Genomic DNA, 6,605 nt, shown 5'->3' with positions numbered 1-6,605 from the left:
GTGACAGACTCCCACCACTACTGTCTTTTTATAATTATATTTTGATAGGATTTACTTTATTCACAAAGGAAAAGAAAAAAAATCTCTAAAATTATTATTTTGTTCCAGCACTACATTTTATTAGGAAGAAAGTGTTTAGGTGTGGAATTGTTTGGTGGCAGAAAAACCTCCCATTTTTCCTGTGATCTTATGGCACATTTTAAACCAGAATTATATCCCACTATCAACTTGAAAGCATGAGACTTGAATTCAGTTGTCTTGATTTAAAAGAAAATAATTTCCATTGAGTCTACCTGAGACACTTTTATAATTGAAGTTTGGAGGTGCAGAACATGAAGCCACATTAATTTTTGTGTAATGGCTTCTGCCTAGCATTTAATAATAATAGATGGGAAGTTAATATTTCATATAGAATATTAAAGAGGTCTGTGAGAAGGCCTTTATTTCCCTTCCATTTTTGGTTTTTTTTTCTTTTGAAAATTATTTTTCTTTGGTGGTCAAATGAAAAAGTCATTCTGCTTTTCCAATGTCTCTCCACTCCAGTATTTCACATGTTTTCTCAGCACAGATTTTTTTCCTTGCTTGAGCCTCCCTCTCTTAGATGTGTGGAAGGAATATAAACAACTTTGTCTTTCACCTAATACAGGGAAAGCCTACTATCCAGACAGTGTTGTTCCTGAAGACTGGGATGACTAGTGTTATGACAGCACAACAATTTTCCTGTCATAATAATAGTAATAGTAATAGTGGGGAGATATCTGCAGAGACTTAAAAGTACACAATTTTAAATATGTACAAACAATATACATGGTGTGGAAGATGGAGAGGCAGGAGCTGGCTCACCGTTCAGGAGACACTGGCTTTTCAGAACAGACAACGATCCCAGAAGATCTCAGCCACTTCATCCATGAGACTGAACACCTGATGTAAATCTCTTACCAGGTATGTTCTTGCTACCTCTTTCTTTGTATTAGTGGCATTTTCATCTTCCTCAGATACAAGGTGAGCCTATACTGCTTCTTTGGAGTTTATCACAGGGGCCTTTTAAAACTTTACAGACACAAAAGCCACCTCAGTTTTGTATGGTACTCGTTTTCTGTACTCATGCCAGCAGCATTTGGTTCAGAATAGCTCTAGGAGACCATTGTTGTGAAGACAGTGTTACTATAAAAGCTCTGGCTGTCAGAAAAACTTGCTAGTATGGAAAGAGGAAGGAACATTTCCTAAACAGACTGCAGACCTTCCAGATCTCCATCTTATGGGGAGTATCTGTCATCTAACATGGGAATGTTTTTCACTCAGACCACTCTCATGACAACTGCAGAATCCTCAAGGGTTTAGCAAAACTGGACAGTCCTTTCCTGAGGTAGTTGTCACACCTACAAATATCTCTATAACATCTATGTTATTTTCAAGTGCTCTATATACAGCTATATGATAATGATTACTTAGTGTAGCATGGACTCAAGCAATATTTTGCAGGAATGGCTTAGAGTTCACAGTGGAACTTCAGGTACTTCCGATCTTTTTTTCTTTTTTACTTTAGAAGTATTAGGGATTACCCATTTTGTCATCTATCTGCCATTAGAGCTAATTTGGTGTGAAATAGAAGTAAAATGGATGAGTCTAAGAGTTTCAACTTCTACCTACCCACACAGGGAAAGCAACAGTCTCGGGGTTTTGAAGATGAATATTAAGCCAGTAAAGCTTGAAGGAAGTATGATGTATGAAAAAGAATTTATTTCCATGGCCTAAGAGGGTTTGTTTATAAGCCTTTGACCTAATATGGTTCAACATATGATGTATTTTCAGCCACTGGTGGTTAGAACCCAGGGAAGATCTCCTGATTCACCCGGAGGGCTGTGTCTACACAGAGGAAGCATATACAGCTGGGTGTGGTGCTAAAAGGCTTTCTTGGGTTGGGACATTACTCATGAGCAGAAGTGAATGTTCTCAGGTCTAGTGAGGCTGCACTGACTCAGGCAGGTCATCCCGAATAAATGCCAGTAAATGTTGTGTTCCACATCACATTGTCCTCGATGTTCCTTCCAGCACACTGACTGGTACGTTCAGAAGGGCAAGCAGCTCTCATCCCATCCTGCATGCAGAGCTCTGTACCAGAAGTGCCTTGGAAAGAAAGAAAGCTTGGAATAATTTTTCAGATCTAAAAATGGTGTATGGCTTATATGCAGATACAGAGGATACATTTACAAGTTTAGCTTTTGGATATGTGCATACATTGGTTAAAACTACACCTCTAATTATTTTCAAAATAAATAAGACAGAAAAAAAACAGGTAGTAATTTTATCCTGCTTTGGAGCAGTACTGCCCAAGAAGGTATAGTCACTCTGAAATTATTTTGACTTAGCTCTTCTGTTCAGTATTTTTGTCCCAATATCAGTGACTGTATGAATGACAGTACAGATGGACATAATGTATTTCAGGGGATAAAAGGAAGCTAAAAAAACTCATGCTATTTCCAGAGTAATACAAATTAAAAGAATATACAAGTATTTAACTTTTCTTCATCTGCATTCATGCAGAGCTCTATACCAGAAGTGCGTACGAAATAGGGAAAAGGTAACAGCTGATAGTGTACAACTTGCATTCTCTGAACTTAAACTGGAATTTGATAGGAAAATCTTATTCTAAAGAAGACAAAATTGCCATCAACTGTATGGAGTTGTTTTCAGTGTGATTACTCAAACTACGCACTTTGTGTTTCAAAAATTATTTCAAGAAATTAATCTGATTATTTTTGTTTATATTGTGTGTGTGTATATGTAAGCACATATGTATATATATATGTATACATGTTTAAACATGCACATATATACATATATATAATCGTGTGTGTGTCATAGGAAGAGTTGTTTATTCTGAAGGTGTAAGAGGTACATTTACAGGAAGGTACATTTCGTGAAAGTAGTATGCGTTACAGAGGCTGGAACATATGTCAGCCTCCTGTCTGTGAATTTGTAGCATCCTTACCACAAATCTAAGTGCTGACTACAGGATTGATAGTCTTCCTTTTCAAAAATGACTAGTTATTTTCAGGGTACTGTTGAAGAAACCTTTTAAAGGCACCTGAATTTAGACATGAACATGCTAAGCACTCAGAAAACCAAACAGAGCCTTTCCATCTCTCCTACATTACTCATTCAAAGTCCTATTCAGATTTGACAAAGTTAGGCCTAAATATCAGCCTGAAAATTTGTTATTAACAGGCAATAACTAGAGACTTTGTGAATGTTCACTGTAATTCAGGTGGAAAAAAGTTTACTTTCATAATTAAATACTTTTAAACGCTGTTTGCCTTAACTCTGAACTTCCTGCTCTCTTTGTTTCAACTCTGTTTTCTAGAGAGCTTTTTATTGCTGGTCTACTGGTTAGGTTTAAAATATGTAAACAGATATATTCTAACATATGTTGGTTTCATTTTTTTATTCACGTAAGAGATTTCCATTGATGTCTGCCATTACAAAACTGTGGTTTCATCCATTTATGAAGCATTTTAAATGCACATAGTAATAGAATTGACTTTGTATTAGGGCTGAAGAATGAACAGAGTGGAATTTTAGAAATTATTTTATCACAAAATTTTGATGGTTACCTTGAATTAAGACAGACATGGATAGCGCTGACTTTAAGAAGTGCTTTAATTAGCATTTCTGAAGATGTTTTGTGTATACAAGTGCATATAAAAGATATGCCTATCCCCTGTTGAGAACTGCCAAACCAGTAACACTTCTTTTTTTTTTTTTTTTTTTTAGCTAAAGAGTTATAAGCAAATCAGGCCAGATGTAGGAAAGTCCATCCTGTACATTTTACATTATAGGTTTCAGAAATAAAACTGGCAAATGAGGTGAATTTCACAGTGTGAATGGCAATAAAATATTTACTGTTATGCAAAAGTCATTGCAATACTGCAATACAGATAGTTTTTGCACCGTTCAGAAGTACTTATAAATAGATAGGTTTCAGTCGACAAGTAGCTTATTCAGGCACGTGCTCAAATATAGTAGCTGCATTCATTAGACAAACATTTCTACTAATCCCTCAGCTACGCTAATAAAAGAGTAATCCTTTATAGGCTGAATGTAGTAGCAGAGGGTTCTTTTTTTAACTATTAACATCCTTCAAAGACCAAGGTCTAATCATTATTAGTGACTCTGGTTGGTTTTCAGAAATGAGTTGAAAATTGATAACCCTTGGCAGCATGTTAAGTTAGAATTCCTTACTGAAAATGAAAACCCCTACTCTTAGGAGCAGCTTATAATATATACTGTATCTTAAGTAGATTTGTTTCTGCTCTTTAAGCAAACAAAAACCCCAAAGAACAACAGCTGTCTTGTTGGGCTTTTTGTTTGTTTTACTATTTTTATAGTATTTGCCCTTTCACTTGCTTCTTTCACACTTTTGATTTCATTATTAAAGCAAGAAAAGTAAGTTTGTGGATTCAGGCTGGCTTCACTGAGCAAGGCAAGGATGCCGGGTAGGGACAAGACAAGTAAGAAAGTCACTGCTCTTCTGTACTGGGGTAGATAAAAGACCTATTACAAATTTAATCCATTAATAGCTGATCTAAGCCTAAATTGGTCTCTGCAAGAACAGGGTGGTTTGGGATCAAAAATCTGTGTTAATTAACTCTGCTTTCTGTATAGAACTGTTTTCCAAGTTAACCTAAGTATGAAAGTCCATTTTCTGTTTCCAGTTTATTCTGACCTGAATGTTTTCTCAGAACACACCAAGAACCTTTTAATCACCAGTGATGTCACATATCCCTTCTTCTCAATTTTTTTTTCCTATTTGTTTTAAACCTCAATAACCTGTGAGTCAACTTCAACAGTTCTTGGCCAAAAATCAGTGTAATGAACCAGGGAAACAAATACCAGCCAAGAGCCATGCAATGGAAAACTGGGATTAACAGCATGAAAATCTTCAAAACTGCAAGTTAGCCTATTAATGACATCACTGCAGAAGTGAGGCAGCTAAATTTTGCAAGTCACATTTAGAAGTTAACACCTAAAATTCAGCTCTTTTCCAGTCATCTCTAAATGAGCATCATATTCTTTCCGTATTAAATGCCATCATTCCATCCACCTCCAGGCCTCTTGTCCTGCTTAATTTTCAGTTTCTGCTTGCTGGAATGGTGCTCCCACAATTGTGGAAATGACCTTTGTGTTTCTCTCTCCAGCTTGTCTGGCACAGAGTTGGCTTGCCCATCTTTATGTGATCTCTCAGCTCTGTGCCAGGTTTGTGACCTTTGGTCCCTGGAAAAGCACCCCTGATTTTTATAGTTCTTTGTGTGCTTCTGCCCCATGGCAATTTCATTTTGTCCCTTTCCAGTAGTAATGCCCCTTCCTCCCCTCCTTGTAATTTCTCTTCCCCACTTCTTTAAGGTTTCTCTATTATTTCTTGGTAGGAAAGATGCTAGGAAGGACCTTAAGGTTGCAATTAGTGTAGAGGGTAGCTAGCAGCAACATGAAAAATGTAATTTGTAGTGAGATGAGAGTTACTCGAAGGAGTGGAAAAAGGGCGGTTTTCCCTCTGCCTTGGCTGAGCCCCTTGGGGGTGAGACAGAGGGCAAGTACCTTTACGTTTAAGGGGGATAAAGAGACGGATAAAGGATAAAGGCTTATGGTAGCCTTTGCCAGAAAACTGAGACTGTGGAGGGAGAACAGCAGCCCAGAGATGGTGATGATGGTCCCTGTGGAACTGCTGAAACAAAGAAAAAAATATTAGCGCTATTCATCAGGCAGGAAGGCACAAGTCTGTCTTTCCTTGAGCAGAGGATTGAGCAGTAAATAACCAGACCAAACTACTACATTGCCAGAGAGAGACAGCAGACCAACCAGAAGTAACACATGCAGCTGGAAAGCAAAGGTAAGTCACAGATTGGCAATAGCCCAAAAGTAAAAGAACCAAACTTTAGGCACAAACGCCAGTGTACTGTAGGGCTTTTAACAGCCCATATGGTCTGAGGGATTGTGTCTGTTTGGGAACGCTCCAGCCATACCTACAATTTTTTGATTTGTTTGATTCGTAACAGTCCATCTTGCATGGCTCAGGTTTTGCTATTGTCAACGCTATCACCTCCTATTTTTAGAGGCTTGTAACTTGACTGTAAATTCTGTGCAGTCCTAAAACCAGGCGTAGTGAACACAGCCTCGACCAGTCTGCATTTTCTGTTTGCAACTGAAAAACAGGCAAGTAGTTCCTAAGCTTGGCAAGCTACTGGAACCAGATAATTTTTGTAATCTGTAACTGCAAAACTAACTTACTGTCATGCTAAACAGAGGGAGTTTTGTAGCTGAAGTATGTCTTGCATTTGATCAGTACTCCACAAGGGCTTTTACTGCTCTAGTAATCTCTAAGACAGCTGATGGGAGAGCAAAGCAAGTTCAGAAGAAAGCTGATAGGAGAGCAAAGCAAGTTCAGAAGAATTGATGTAGAATAACTTATGCCGTTTCAAATAGAACTTCAGATTGATTCCTGTGTAAATTAATGGGGGGGGGGGGGGGGGGGAAATGGCCTATGGAAACAATTTAAGAAGTGAGGTCCATAAAATTAAATGAAACAGTGATAGTACTGAGAACGTGCA

At 37.7% G+C, this 6,605-nt stretch overlaps 1 long non-coding RNA gene across 1 annotated transcript in view; it reads left to right on the top strand.

Moving 5' to 3' along the window:
• The first annotated feature begins 476 nt into the window (after positions 1 to 476).
• The window catches only part of LOC115350397, a 48,317-nt gene continuing 42,188 nt past the window's right edge, over positions 477 to 6,605 (top strand). Inside the window, exon 1 of the long non-coding RNA XR_003926422.2 lies at positions 477 to 942. This is a non-coding gene — a long non-coding RNA (uncharacterized LOC115350397). The remainder of the gene's footprint in view (positions 943 to 6,605) is intronic.

The sequence above is a fragment of the Aquila chrysaetos genome, chromosome 13 (genome assembly GCF_900496995.4).
Source record: "Aquila chrysaetos chrysaetos chromosome 13, bAquChr1.4, whole genome shotgun sequence".
In the NCBI taxonomy this organism is placed as follows: domain Eukaryota; kingdom Metazoa; phylum Chordata; class Aves; order Accipitriformes; family Accipitridae; genus Aquila; species Aquila chrysaetos.
This window is presented reverse-complemented; position numbering and strand designations above follow the sequence as displayed.